The 16,102-nt window shown below is 43.9% G+C and overlaps 1 protein-coding gene across 1 annotated transcript in view; it reads left to right on the forward strand.

The window, feature by feature from the left end:
• LOC121914285 (fibulin-7-like) overlaps window positions 1-16,102 on the forward strand; it is a 106,210-nt gene that overhangs the window by 59,861 nt on the left and 30,247 nt on the right. Inside the window, exons 9-10 of the mRNA XM_042437576.1 lie at window positions 4,015-4,185; window positions 4,301-4,480. The gene's annotated coding sequence lies outside the window, so the exon portion shown is untranslated. The remainder of the gene's footprint in view (window positions 1-4,014; window positions 4,186-4,300; window positions 4,481-16,102) is intronic.

Below are 16,102 nucleotides of genomic sequence, written 5' to 3' on the forward strand. Positions count from 1 at the left end.
TCACTCACAGGCCATGTTCACAGTGTGTGTTGTGACACCCTGACGGCCACGTTCCAGGCCGAGGCGCAGGTGTGCCACCGACAGCTCCGACTAATCCCCAGCTTTCTCACACTTTCTTGGCACTGTTTGGAAGTGGATAAAAAGAGGAGAGGAGTAGAATACGTACACCCCACCGGGTTTATTTTGTGAGGCAATTGACGGGATTTAAAAACCCTTGAGAGGGCTGGTTGGGTGTTTGGTGCGCCAGCTGGAGCTTTGGGAGAACGTGGTGTTCTTCTCCAAAGCGTTTCTTCTGCCCGCCGCGCTAAGAAGCTTTGGGCTGAGATCCAGCAGAGAACAAATGGAGCGTGTGTGTGTTTGTGCATGTGGCCCTTCAAAACACCCAAAGTCCTGCTTCTTAGCTGCCTTGTGAAAATGGGAGAGCAAGAAAAGAGAAGGGCTTGAATATTGGTGGCGGTTGTTCATAGACCAGAGTCGTAGACCAGTGCTCAAACCCTGGCTTGGCCATGGAAGCCCATGTCACACTCTCTCAGCCTCAGAAGACTGCCATGGCAAACCTCCTCTGGACAAATCTTGGCAAGAAAACCCCAAGATAGGTTTGCCTTAGGGTCCGGCATAAGTTCGAAAGGACTTGAAGGCACACAATGACAACCCATAGGATTCAGTTCCTTGGTTCTGGTGGTTTCCTCTAGCTGAGACAAACCATTGAATCTAGAGCATATAATGTCTTTAATTTAATATATCCATATGTCATTCCCTATCTCCCAAAGGAGGCAGGCTAGAGTTTGGCTGTATTTGACCTTTATATACCACTATATTTACCTCTTTTAAATCAGGGAAAATACAAAGCTTCTTCACTGGTGACGATGGCAAGCAGAAAGATGTTTTCATAATTGAATGAGAGTTCCTCCTTCTTGTCAAATCCTGCCCGCCATTGTTCGGTTTTGCTAGGAACACGGGAATTTGATGAAGTTCAAGTCATGCCGCTGTCTTCCCTTGAAAACAAAGGCTGCCTTTTACCTGTTTTCGTCCCCCCCCCCTTCTGTCTTTTTCCTTCCAAGGGTATGTTCTGTAATTTTGTGATCCTCATTGTTACAGTGCGGAGAAATATTGCTAATGGCAAAACATCGCTTCCAAAATTTTGGGGATTTTTACAGCGATTGGCAGCAGTTTCATGCTATAATTGTTCTTGGACCGAACAGCGCGCTCTTTGCTGCCAACCTTCTCCACCAAGCAAGGTAAACCGATGAAAAAAGAATCATTGTTTTGATACCTCGACTTTTCAAGGAGGTGGAGGGGGAACATCTTCCCTGATACAGTTCAGGCATTGCGCTTAAAATGCATGGAAGGGGGTGAGTTATCTCTTTCCTCCCTTTACAACACCTCAGGGAATTGGCTGCTGGAGCTTCCAAGGCAAACAGGAATCCTTTGCTGAAACCCAGAAAACAATTGTCTCATTGAAACCCACAAACAGCACCCCTCCAATTAATTTTGCACCGGTATCAGCAACAAGTTTTAGCAAGGGATTCATGGTGCTGCTTGCCTGAATGGGAACCAGCAAGGTGTCTGCAGAACAGCAAGAGGCCTTTGATTGCAAACTTTGGTCCTCTAGCTGTTTTGGATTTCAGCTCCCAGAAGCCCTAGCCAACTTAACCAGCGGTCGGAAATTCTGGGACCTGAAGTCCGAAACATTTGGAGAACCAAAATTTGGGAACCACTGCATTCAAATGTGGAAAGGGTCAGAGACCAACTTTCTGTTCTTGCAGAGCTTGCAGGGACCACATGGCATGGGATTTTGTTCTACAGGTGCATCCACACTAGAAATAATTCAGTTTGACTCTAGTTTGACTGCCGTGGCTCAGTGCTATGGGATCCTGGGAACTAATTTGTTGTGGCACCAAAACAATCTGGCAAGGAAGGCTAAACGTCACACAAAGCAACAAATCCCAGAATTCCATAGGATGGAGCCATGGCACTTAAAGTACATCAAATTGCATTAATTCTGCAGTGTAGATGCAACCCTAGATAGCTCATTTAAATGTCCGACTTTAATCCAGAGCAAATTCACCATCGCACTGACATGGAAGCCACTACTTGCTGCTGTGTCAGTATGAAATAAGTCAAAACACATTGCGTAGTTTGATGTGAGGCTCAGTATTGTTGTTGCGTGCCTTCAAGTTGCTTCTGACCTATGGTGACTCTAAGGCCTATTCCTATCCCCATCATGGGGTCTTCTTGGCAAGATTTGTTCAGAGGAGGCTTGCCATTGCCTTCCCCTGAGGCTGAGAGAGTGTGGTTTCATGTTCAAGTAAGGATTCCAACCCTGGTCTCCAGATTCGTTGTCCAACACTCAAACCACTATGCCACACTTGCTCTCCAAGAGGCTCAGTGCATCTATAGAACCCTACATCCTTGTTTCTATTAAATTCCAAATTAATTTTAAGCTATTTTCTTACAGAAAGGAAACACTACATATATGCGGGTTTGTTTTTTTAAAAGATAATCCATCTTAATGTTTTAACTCAATTCTCTTTAACCATTTATTTATTTGTTTGTTTATTAAAATACCCATTAACTAACAAACTCCATTCACAGCAAGAGCCGCAGCACGTGTTGACAGAGTGGAGATCGCAATGTTCATCTGGGTCCAAAAGATTCTTATTTTGTCAAGAGAGCGATGACAGGGTTTTTTTAGAACGTAAGCAGATGCCTGTGGAGAAGTCACAGGTTTTAATTGATACCAGCTGAAAGAGTAATTGCTCTTTCCCTTGGCAATCCCTGCGCTCTACTCGCCTGGCTTTACGCTGCGCAAACACTTGGATGCTGCCGCTGCCGCTATTGCTGGGATGCGGATCCCTGGTTCGCTTCTGATGAGTTTTGCTTAATTGAGGAATGAACAAAAGCAGCTGCCTGGCTTTGGCTGGGAGGACTGTCTGGCCAGGTGACAGCATCTCCAGCATCCCATAAAGCCAGGCTTTATCCATCTCTATGGGACTTTCGTTTTGCATGGATTAAAACTTTCAGATCACTCCTTTGGTGAAGAGATTTTCCTGTCCTGCCCCCATTGTTCATTGTCAACATATTCCACCACCATCACCACCCTCCAGTTCCTTGTAAAACCACTAAGAGCTGTTCCCTTCACTTTTCCAATGGGGTTCCTCTACTCTCTGGTTCCTCCATCGTCCATTGCAACAATCTTTCTTCCATCCTCCATTTTAATGCCGTTCCTCTATCAGTCTGTCACGATTTACAGTCGGTTCTCCCCATTTGTGGATTTGACTTTTGGCGGATTTGACTATTTGTGGATTTTATTAACATGTTCTCCATAGGAATTTCCAGATCAGTGATTCCCAGACTCTGGTCCTTCAGGTGTTTTGGACTCCGGCGCCTCGAACCACAGACCATTGACCAAGATGGCTGAGGCTTCTGGCAAATGAAGTCCAAAACACCCTCTAGATGTTCAGAGAGCAACAGCTCTCTATGGCCCCATACAGACTGCCAAAATAAAGCTGCTATGGGTCACTTTGGAGGTATGCTGTTTAAATGATGCATGCGTCCTATGAGTCCGGAAGCTGTGCCAAAGTTGCACTCCAGTCTTTAGGACTGGATCGTGGCTTTGGCACGGCTTCCAGACTCTTAGGACGCATGCAACATTTAAACAGCATACCTCCAAAGTGACCCGAAGTAGCTTTATTTTGGCCTGTCTGTATGGGGCCTAAGATTCATCTAGCCTCCTGAGCTGCACAGCTTATGAGTTCATTTGCTATCTTGTTCCACACACTATACGTACATACATACATACATACATATAAATCACGCTCCCGTTCATTTATGTTAAAACTGTTTTTGCCATCACTATAAGCGCTAGAGCTATCCAGATGCGGAGGACAGATAAACCCCTGGGAGGTGGTCCTCTCGCCGCCCGCGCATCCTTGCTTGGAATCGATGGATCAGATAAGCAGCCCCAGAAGGTGTTAGGTTTATAATAAATGGACCTTTTCTTCCTCTCCACAGAGAATGTGTTTTAGGAAGCCATCAACCACAGAAAAGAGCTGCCCTCCTTTGATTTTGCTGCGGATCTGTCCACAGGAAGCCTTGCACATTTGGGTCAGCTTGGATAAACAGCGACCGCTTCCCCTTTTGGAACGCTGGTCCCCGGGCCCAAGCTCTCCAAAGGAAAAGGAGGTTTGCCATTTTTACATAATGTTGCAGTCAAAATCTGCAAGGAAGGCTTTCTTTCTTTCACACTCATTTTCCCTCTTTTCTTTCGTTCTCTCCTTTTCTTTTCTTTCCAAAACAGAGCAGGTTGTGAACTTGAGTGCCCCAACCACAGATCAGTTATGTCTCATAACAGGAAAGATGAGAGCCAAGATATTTCCCAACCTTCAAAGGGGGAGAAGCAAGCTGACAAGTAATTGGGCTGCGCATTCAACCGACGTAGATTCTTCGGAAATATCCCCTCCATCGAGCAGATTTCAAAGTGGGTTGGGCGATAATATTATTATTATTATTATTATTATTTATACCCTACCTCTCTAGTGAGATAAAAAGATTAAGAAAAGTTTTGTTGCCTTCTGGGGAAAGCAAAGCTAAGAGGAGGCTAGCCTGGCGTCTTCTGAGAGAGACATTTTACCATTTACATGACAGACATAACTATGTTTGAGAAAAAGAGGGTTTGCATTGTAGCTTAGCAAGCCCAGGGGACTGCAGAACTGAAGACAAAGAGAAAAGATGATGAAACGTTGAGACCTATAAATGGAGACTCAGCACTTCTCAGAACATAGGCACCAAAAAGAGTGAGAAGTTTTCTAGGAATGACAAAACAACAGAATGAAGTAGACAGGGGTTGCATCCATGCTGCAGAAATAATCCAGTTTGACACCACTTTGCTACGGCTATGGAATTCTGGAATTTGTAGTTTTCTGAGATGTGGGCTACCCTCTCAGTGCACTCTGGTGCCACAACAAACTACAATTCCCAAGATTCGATAGCACTGGAAGCATCTGTCTGATCACTACTGGAGAAAGGATGCAGGATTAGATGGACCTTTTCTCTGATGCATACAAGGCTCTTCCTATTATGTTACATTCAAAAATAAACCTTCTTGGTTATCTTGCATGAATCCATCCCTTCCATCCAACTTCTCTCTCCTCCAGCCTTTGCTTTTAATGCCGCTCTGAGTCCCAGTTCTGGGAAAAGAGCAGGATACAAATAATAATAATAAGGATAATGATAATAATGATGAGATCCTCAGAGAAGGTGAGAGAAACATCTCCTTGTAGCCATCTTCCCATTTTCATCTCATCTTTGCAGTGATGGAAACTTTTCTGGTATTATAGGAACTTTCTCTTTCCCTCCCTTTTTTGCATGATAAATCTGGTTTGTATGGTTTGTTTGTAAGTACTGTATGGTGGAACTATATTGATATTTCTCCACTGAGGAGACTTCCACCTACACACACAAATTCCATAGATCACATCTGGGCAATGCAAACAACTTATCTATGGTCAGCGAGGGACTTGCGAGTGGGAGGTTGCTTTGCAAGGACCGGGCCATGATCCAACACAGCTTCAATGCAAATGTGGCCCTAACTGAAATCAGTATGATTAAGCGCATCAACTCTTGGGTTGGATTGTGACTGGGAAGTTAAAAGTGTGGCGATACAAGCATGGAACGTGGCTAACAGATTAAGTAGCAGCCTCTCATCCCGCAAATCCCATCTCATCCATGAACTTGGCCCATCTCATTGCTCAGCTGCAAGATCATTGTTATGTGCCTGCAGATTGACTATTGTAGGGTTGTTCTCAGCCGGATTTGCTCAGAGGAGGTTTGCCATTGCCTTCCTCTGAAGCTGAGAGTGTGTGGCTTTCCAAAAATCAAGTTGCAATCAGAATAACACAAGAATGGAAACAAAGAAGATCACAGTTGGTGCTTATGTGGTTTTAGATGGGATGAGCCAGTGTAGTGTAGTCAGGTCTTTTATGACTTCTATGTTGTGCGCCTTTGGCAGTTTATATGCTGTTTTGATGATGCCTGTAAAGTGCCATGCAAATTTATGGCGCTGTATAAATAAACATTTATAATAATAAGGTCTGAAACAATAACATCCAAACAATGATGCCTTTTCTGGGCCAACCAAGATGCACAATTACATGTTGCAAGCTTTCGAAGTCACAATGGATTCTTCAGGAGAAAGAAGTCGAAGATGTTAGTTGATTTATTTCTCCTGTTTGCCTGATGAAGAAGCCAGTATGACTTCAAAAGCTTGCAACATGTAAATTGTGCATTTTGGTTGGGTGAATAAAGGTATTGTTGTTTGGATGTTATTGGATTTGCTATATGGCCAACCTGGCTACCCCTAGATGTTTCTTTGGATTTCAAGGTCTGAAATAGTAGAGTAGCCAGAAAAACAAGTAAAGTTACCTCCATGGGAATTATTTCTTGCAAACAAAGAGGTCTCTCTAGGAGTCAGCATAGGTACGCCAACAAATCTGGACAATGACCCCGGATCCGCTCCAAAAACAACCATAACAATGACAATATCATAAAAGCTTGCATAGAGATGCATTGATTTTTCTCTTAGGATCCCATTATGGGTGTAGTTACACAGAAATTGAAACTGGCAGGCGCATTATCCCTCTCTTTAAATGCACATGGGAGCATTGTTAAACTAATGAAGGTTGTACGGAAAAATTCAGCTGCAGAGGATGGCGGGCAGTGGTCCGTATCCACCTTTGCTACAAGTAATAGTAATAAAGAGGATGTTGGAAAGAAGGCAGGCGAAGCTAGTACTCAGAGGACCAAGCTGGAGAAATGCTGAGAAATCCAGGGTTGCGTTGGAAAGGCTGTGGTCCACTATCTCCATGGCTTTCCACAGCCGAACAGGGATTTGAACCCTGGTCACCAGAGTCTTTATCCACACTGCAGAAATAATTCAGGTTGATACCATTTTAACTACCATAGCTCAATGATATGGAATTCTGGGATTTGTAGTTTTGTCAGAAATGCAGCCGCCTGTGTTGGAGAGCTCTAGTGCTGCAACGAACTATGAATCCCAAAACATTGAGCTATGGCAGTTAAAGTGGCATCCAACATATTATTATTATTATTATTATTATTATTATTATTATTATTATTTCTGCAGTGTGGGTGCAGCCATCATCCAACACTCAAACCACACTGGCTCTCAAACCTATTGGGTCACATTCTCTCAGCCTCAGAAGAAGGCAGGGGTAGCAAACGTCTGAAAAGATCTGGCTGAGATTTATCAGGACAGAGTTGCCATAAGTCAGGCTTGATTTGAAGGCACATTGCAAGAATGACAGTAGTACTTGTCTGGTCCTTGCTGCATATTCTTTTATTTTGGATAAAAGACAGGATCCCAATATGGGAAGGGTCTCTCAGGAGGGCACATGCCAGCCAAGGGCAGGGTTGTGGGACCAAAATAAAACCATTGGGGCCAGATGTCATCCTTTCCAGTTTGGAGATGTTCTCACCAAGCGTTCAAAGCCCAGTCCAAGTCCAGGCACGCCTGATCGGAGGAGCATGGCCTCAATGCAAACAGCTCCCAGGCTGCGAACCAGGAGTCTGTTCCATGCAATCTGTTTATACAATGCCTTATCGCCCATCTTTTATTAGCGATAACGGCAAAAGTAGTTTGCATGCTGGATAGGGAATTCCCTCGGATCTCAGCCAGACATTCCTTCAGAGACAAGGTGGGCAAAGTGCACTTCATGGACCCCAGTTTTGTTCTCAAGACTTTTCTTTTCTTTTTTTTAATAGACATCACGTTTTGTTACCGAAATTTGTCAACGAGCCACTAAATCTATCACCGTCGACAGGAAGAGGAACTTAATAACGTTCGCTGGCATTCCATGTCAGATGGAGATATGATGACAGAGCCCCATCATTGCAGCTACATCTCCTGATCCTCTTCCCAAAGTTTTGGACTTTAGTTTCCAGAGGCTCCAGGCAGTTTGGCCAATGGTAAGGAATTCTGGGAGCGGAAGTCCAAAGCATCTGGAGGACCAAAGGTTGGGAAGTGTACACTGACGAGAAAACCCACTGTACCACCTCACAACTGCATTTTTAAAAAATGGCTTCTCTGACATTTCCCTGTAAAATTGGGGAGAGCAGTGTCTGATTTCCCAGAACAGAGGCAATGTTCGCTGCTCAAGATGAACTATTGAACCATGTTCAAGAATGGCTGTTCCATGAGTTCAGGATGGCTGTTTTCCTTCTGGGAGGAAAAATGGCTACCTTTTACCCAGCACGAAAAAGCCTTAGACAACCCGACACTTAATGCAAACAAAGTGCATTTCTATTATTAAGAATGCAAGACTGAAGAGGATTTGATGCTGGGGGTGGGAAGCGAAGCCAAGTACCTCTCTGGAGCCACTCAACGCAGCAAAAAAGTCCTGACCTTAGTAACCAAATCGACATGCAAACAAATAAACGACAGAGGCATTGCTTTTCCTAGAGGAATAATCAGGATGTGCAAATTGACTTGGGCCAGATGCCAGTCGATGAGGATTGTGGAGTGCCTTTTCCATGCCAGCAGTCTCTCTTGGAGCCAGGGAGGCTTTTGACTCCTCTACCAGGAGAGGGTTTGGGTTCCTTTCCCAGTCAATGTTGCTGACTCCAGCAGCAAGAAGGAATGCTGCAGAAACCTCGAAAAGTCACAAACATTTTGACACGACCCGATGGATACGATAACCATCTCAGCTGCCAGAGTTGTTCCTTCCGTGGCTTTCCATCGTTGGCTGGCATTTATGGATTCATAGGAGTTTATCACACGAAGGAGATCGGGAGCTTATCCCGTGAATATCTGGGGGAAATCACGTAATTACGCATAACCATTTCACACGACGTTGCATAGAACCCACTGTTAAAGTGGTCACAAAGAAGCATTGACGCGCATGTTTGTACTTTTGACATTTCAGTGACAATGTATTTCCAATATCACTTGTGTGAGAGAATCATTTGCGCAATTACTCGCCATTTTTGCTTTGTTTGCGGGATGCTTTGAATGCACTTTAATCTCTCTTTAATGCCAAAATCAGCCCCAGTGTGATAAACTTCTTAGAGTGGGAATAGGCTGCAAGAGCTATCCACTCCAGCCTTATGCTATGCAAGAATACACAACTGGAATGCTTGTGAAAGATGGCCTTGAAACCTTTAAAGGAGGAGACATCCATAGAAAGAGGAGATTATCAGACGGGGAAAAGAAATGGGAGGGAAAGGAATGCCCTTGTGGTCCCTTCCAATGCTAGGATCCTATGCTCTCCTTGCACTCCTCTGACATGGAAATGTCATTTTTGGAGGAGGTGAAAAAGATGGGTTTGGAGGTCTGGCTGCACACCAGAGATAGGTCTCCCAAAGCAGGTCCTATTTTTGTTGTTGTTCATTTATTGGAAAAAGAGGAACACAAACTCTTTGTGACCAAGGGCATGTCCTGGTGACCGAAACAGGAGGCATTCCAGTAAAATCTGAGCCGCCGAGTGAATCATCTGATCCGATTCCCTCCCTGCCCTTATGATGGACGTCTGTTCTGGTCGGGATGTTCTTGTGTCCGAAGGCAGAAACGGAACTGAAAAAGGCTGACTGTCGTGGTCGGATGCCGATAGTTCCCCACTGGGGCTTCAATAGAAAGAGAGCAGTCTTTAGAGGACTGTTTAAATTAAGACCAAACGCACTATGTGCCTTTTTGTCTTGCCTTTCTTAGCACTCTTCTTTCTGGGCATAGCTGTCATTTCTAGTCTAGATCAGTCATTCCCAAACTTTAGTCTTCCAGGTGTTTTAGACTCCGATTCCCAAAAGCCCCAGCTAACTTGACCGACGTTCAGGAATTCTGGGAGCTGAAGTTCAAAAGATCTGGAGGACCAAATTTTAGGAACCACTGGATGTACTCCTATGAAATAACCCAGTATGGAAACCAGGTTATTTTCCTGTCATTCAGACTTGCACAGATGATAGTTTGCAGGGCAGTAGGAGAGCAACCAAAAAGCCCATTCAAACTGGTGCATTTGGCACCAGTTCCCTTAGCGGTTCTTTCTTAAAGAACCGCAACAATCCGCATCTCTGATTGCGTGAAATGCTCTCAGATTGATTTGGATCATCCAGCCACCGTTCAGGCAATGGAGGTGCACATCTCTGTTTGCGTGAAATGCTCTCGGATCGATTCGGATCACGCAGCCACCGTTCAGGCAGTGGAGGTGCACATCTCTGATTGTGTGAAACACTCTCGGATCGATTTGGATCATGCGGCCACCGTTCAGGCAATGGAGGTGCCTCCATTTTGACCCATAACTTCAAATTGGATTTAAATGCCATGGTGAGATCCTGTGGCTTAAGCCAGAACAATTAAAATTATATCAGGCGAAAAATCAGAATGGATTCACCGCTCCGCTCAGATGGGAGTTATAGCAGGAGCTGTGGTTGGTGCCAGACCTTTCTTTCACATACACACAGAGTATATGCGCATCAGGCATCCTTGGAGGAGTGAACCATTCTGTGCATCCCAAAAAACCGACAAGATCAACCTCCATTATCATCAGTTCTTCCTCTTATTGCAGATGGAGCAAGTGGGAAGCTCAAGGAAGGCAGAAGCCAATTGCACAAGCCAAAGGAGAGGAAAGAGGGAGGAAGGGATAGGGAGGTCAGTCACTTTGCCAGCAAGGGAAAAATTAGAGGGTTGGTAAGTTGAGCGAAATCTCTGTAGGGAGGGCTGCTTCATCAGCAAAGGTGATGAATCAGGGAAGAAGAAAAGCACGGCACTTTTATCCAGCAATTTCAGCATTTGTCACTGATGTGCTTTGCCCTCGCTTAACCCTGGAGTTTTAAATACTGCATCGAAAGAAGAAGCTTTGCTTCTTTTCAGTCAAAGGGACAGACAGGGGTCATTCACATGTTTTTAGCGCGACGACCCGAATCATCTCACTCATGCATTCTGGGTTTGCTATTCACAATATGGAACCACATCAATGTGCATCTCTGTGAGTTCAGTTGCTCACATGTGCAAGCATTCAAATAGAGATGGAGCCAACGATGCAAATGAATTCGGAACCTCCTTTTTTTGGGATGCAGTATTTTATTCTATTTGGGATGCAGAATATTGGTCTATTCACATTGATTGTTCACACGACCAATGATGTGGATCTTCTTTAAAAACTCAGGGGGAAACCCGATATCGATTATCCTGGATTGAGTGGGGTTTTGATTTCTGAGATGCCAAAATTGTCATTTGGCGTAATTTTTTTCGTGTGCTTTACTGATGCTTCTCCCACTCCTTTGCATTGACTTTTGCAACGTTCCTTTTTTCAACCCCCCCAAACATCATCATCATCATTATTATTATTATTATTATTACTGGATGATAGGACTAAAGGCTTGGATTCCTCCAGATTATCATGTTTCTCCAGGGCTTTTTAAAATTATTATTACAGCCATTTCCCCGAAGTAGAGATTTCGCTGAGTGGGAACGCTCTAAAAAGGAAGATGATTCAAACACAGTAAAAGGAAGAAAAATAACCATTTTAACTTGGGGGATCTCTGCTCCAACTGGGGAGAGAGATAAAATTAGGCAAGGTACAACATGTAAAGAAGACGGAACAGGGAAGTCTTGTTCCCAGAAGTGACAAGCATCCGGTTTCCGACGTCCGCATCTCCCCTCCTGGTCCCATTACTCAAACCTACATCTTGATGAAAATTAGCCAAGATTCATCCCTGCATTCAAACCAGATAAGGCCCCTAGATAAAGCCAAGTTCCCTTTTTTTTATCTTTTCCCGTCAATACAGTCAAAAACTCAGACTGTTCTCTGACAGAATCTGCCCAAAACTCCTGTTTCTCTGCAAAATTGTAAAGCTAAACATGCTACACACACAGCAAGTGCAACAAGATGGTCAGAAAAACACACACAACCCAACTCATGTTACTATTTCTACTAGTTGGTGCACCGTGGCCAACATATATGCAACTGCAGAATCGATGTGGTTTGATACCGCTTTAACTGCTATGGCTCCATGCTATGGAATTCTGGGATTTGTAATTTTATGAAGAGGTCTAAAAAGGTCCAAGGCCAACATAATTTGCAAATATTCCAAAACCAAAAAAAAAAAAAGGCCAGAATGCAAAACGCTTCTGGACGCAAGTGTTTTGGTTAAGATAGACTCAGTCTGCAATGAAATGACAACAAGTGTAAAAACCAAACATACTTATCTTTTTGAATGCTTTCTTTAAAAACGCACTATTTCAGGTGTCTGCCTCTAATTTTAAAATGTATTCCTTGGCTATCAGAAACACTCCTATACACACATACAGCTTCTTAGGTCTGTTTAAATGTCAGATCTGTGCATGCCAAAGTCCACTCCTCTGTGCTGGAGAGCTTCGCTGGGGATGTTCGCAGATACATCCATCACAGCCCTGTCTTCTTCCAGTGCCTCGGATTGCCTTCCTCCGCCTAGTGCCAAAACGAAGTGCAAATCCAAACTGGACAACAACCAAAAAAGTGTTGCTCAGTGTTTGGCAGCTGGAACCTTGAACCGACAACAGAAGTTGAAACCCAATCCCTTTCCAACAGAGAGTAGGGCATAGACCACAAGCTGGGTTTTATTTTCATGATGTTTGAATTATAACAGAGTGGATGAGCCAACTCCAAACACAAGTGCTCTTGGAGATACTACGCTGTTGCAAAAAATAACGTCACAAGTGGTTCAGGAACGTAGCCTCTTGGGGTCCGGACCTCCCCCCTTCCGTTAGAAAAATGAATGGAGCGTGCTGCTGTGCCGCCGCACCCAAGCCCCAATATAATGGTGGCACTTAGTCTGGACACCCCCCCCCTTTCTAAAATCCTGGCTATGTCCCTGAGTGGTTGCACTTGTTCAGAGGTTGTATGCGTTTGGCCCCGCCATTCCATAAGTGGCTTGCACACCCTCTTGCACACTTTTAAAAGTGCATACCCCCCTTGCACACTCTTCCAGCAGACCTTCCCAGGTTAACATCCTAGTAATTTTTCTATTAATTCCATCAAGCATCTACTACTACTGTCTGGAGTGGCCTCTGCCTCGTTTTAACAATGGTTTAATATTTAATTGTATTTTTATTGTGGATGGGTGGGTTTGGAAGGGTTGGGATATAATGGGGATAACTGATTTATTATGTTTTAGAGGTGTTTTATTATGGTTAGCCACCTTGATCTGCTTGGAGAGGCGGGATACAAATAAATATTATTATTATTATTATTATTATTATTTAACTTGGGAGGGGGTAAGAAGCAACTATAGGATCTGCAACTATAGGATTGAGTATAACCATTGCTGTTGTCGCTGTTGTTGTGCACCTTCAAGTTGTTTATGGAGACCTTAAGGTGGCCCTATCATGGGGTTTCTATAGGATTGAGAATAACCATTGTTGTTGTTGCTGTTGCTGTGTACCTTCAAGTTGTTTATGGAGCCCCTAAGGTGACCCTATCATGGGGTTTTCTTAGCAACATTTGTTCAGCCTTTATCTGAGCCTGAGAGAGTGTGACATGCCTAAGCAGACCCAGTGGGTTTCCATATCTGACCAGGGATTCGAACCCTGGATTTCAGAGGTTAAGGGTGGGATTTCAATAAAGGTCACAATCTGGCCTCATGCTTCGGATTCTCAAAATGGATGGTGACTCATGTTCATACAGTTTGCTCTCCCAGGCGCATGCACACCACAATTGCAAACCACAATGATTTAGAGAGATTCTTCTTTTTTCCCTTCTTTTTTTTTTTGCTCAGTGGCTGAGCTTTGTAAACACTGCCTGGGTCAAGGCATTCAGCAATTTAAAAAATGAAGTTATGCTACTTTCAGTGGAGCTTGGTTCTCATGCCACTGCCTGGCTTATTTTGCTGAATTTACAAGGGATTCAAATAAAGTCCTCCTCCACTTACAACCCACTTTTCCTTTCCTCCGCTTCTGCTTTTTCATTACGTTGCTGAAAATCCTTGAAGGAGAGCAAAGTTAGTCTGATAGCTACCTCTGTACCAAGTTTGGAAATGTCAGTTAGTTCAAAACATGGGCAGCTAGGAGTGATCATATCACACCAATGTTAAAATCACTCCAATGGTTGCCAATTAATTTCCAGGCAGGTTATAAAGTGTTGGTTATTACCTTTAAAGCCCTAAATGGTTTGGGTCTCGGTTACCTAAGATAATCGATTCCCCCATATAATTGCCCCAAATGCTCAGGTCCTCTGGGGGACATTTCCAACAGCCATCCAGGACTTTGGCTGCATCTGAACTGGGATTGGTAGTTTTGTGAGATATGCATCCTTCTCTGTCGGAGAACCCTGGTGCCAAAAAACAAACTACAAATCCCAGGATTCCATAGGATGGAGCTATGTCCATTAAAGCAGTGTCACATTGCGTTAATTCTGCAAGGCAGAGTAGACCTAAGACAAATGGGTGATTCCTCAGAAAGAGAAGAGCTGGAAAACGAGGGCGAAAAAGATAATTAGACAGTGTTGAAAGACACTTGAAAGAAAGAGGCTGGTGTTTTCAGTCAGGAATTTCAGTTTGGAAAACTGTCAACTTCTCATTTTTTTAACAGAGGGCTGGGATTTCGGTGACAATGCATTCCTGATATCGCTTTATTTGCGCAATGGTGTGAGATAACCATTGGTGCAATTACTTGCTGTTTTTGCTTTATTAAATGCCCTTTAATCTCTCTTTAGTTCCGAAATTAGGCCCGATGTGATCAACTCCAAAGTCAACTTGGAGGTGGTTAACAACAACTGCCATTTTATTCCTGTGATATGTCTCATTGTGTGGAAGAAAAGCACATCAAGGTACTGCTCCATTATCACACCCGGGAAGGACTCTTTGTGCTCTTGGTTGCCATTCCTCTCTTCTGATTTGGACTCTTTCATCCCCGATGGGGATTATTCAAGTGTCTAACCAGCCCATCATTTCACAGGAGCCTTGGGAAGCAAAGTGATCGTTCAACACAACAACGTACCTTTTTGCTGGAGAGCAATTAAGACCCAGCCAAGGCGATAGATCAGGATGTCCTGACAGCCGAAATGGCTTGGAGTCTTCAAACCTGGCTGAGCTTGCAGGAGTGTAGGAGGAAGGGTTTTTGGCAAGCCTACAATACAGAAGAATGTCCTCTGTCCCCACCGCACCCTACAGACGCACAACCACACTCAGTGCACCCCTAACTAGACCCTGCTGTTGCCTTGACTCATTGAAAAAGAAGAAGAAGATTAAGAACATCTTTACTGAGAGTCATCAAACCTGTCACCGGGAAAACAGAATAAATGGTTCAGCCTGTCATATTTGCACAGAGGAAGGGGATGATTTAGGGTTGAGGTGAGGAAGAATGTCCTATATATCCCAGAACAATTCCCTGAAGGGTGGAATCAGGGCCATGGCAGGCAATGAATCTATAGGCTCTTTCCATTCTCAGCGTGGGAGGCATGGCATCTACATTTGTTCTTGTTGTGTGCCTTTGAGTTATTTCTGACTTATAGAAATCCTAAGATGAACCTATCATGGGTTTTTCTTGGCATGTTTTGTTCAGAGGGAGTTTGCCATTGCCGTCCTCTGAGGCTGAGAGAGTGGAACTTGCCCATGTTCACCCCAGTGGGTTTGCATGGCTGAGAGGGGATTCAAACCCTGTTCTACAGAGTAGCACTCAAATCACATAGATGACACCTATGCACACCAATGAAAACAAGGGAATTGAAGTGTGTTGCATACAGCAAGTATTAAAAGATTGCATTTGAACGTAAGGAAGAACTTTTTCACCGTAAGAGATGTTCAGCCGTGGAAGGGACTGCCTCAGAGGATGATGGCTCTCCACTTTTGGAGGTCTTTATTCAGAGGCTGGCTGAGCATCTTTCAGGGGTGCTTTTAATTGTGCTGGGAGCAGCATGCCATGGTTTAAAGTAGTTCTCATAGGGATTTTGGCATCTGCAGAATTGCATTCTGCATTGGCTAATAATAACAATGAATAACAGAAAAAATGTAATGTATGTGTTTGTGTTGATTGTGTCACAACAGTCAGCCCTCTACTTTTGCAGGTTTGATCATTCACGGATTTGATTTAATATGTTCTCTCTAGGAATCTCTAGGT

This window comes from Sceloporus undulatus, chromosome 8 (assembly GCF_019175285.1).
Source record: "Sceloporus undulatus isolate JIND9_A2432 ecotype Alabama chromosome 8, SceUnd_v1.1, whole genome shotgun sequence".
NCBI lineage: Eukaryota > Metazoa > Chordata > Lepidosauria > Squamata > Phrynosomatidae > Sceloporus > Sceloporus undulatus.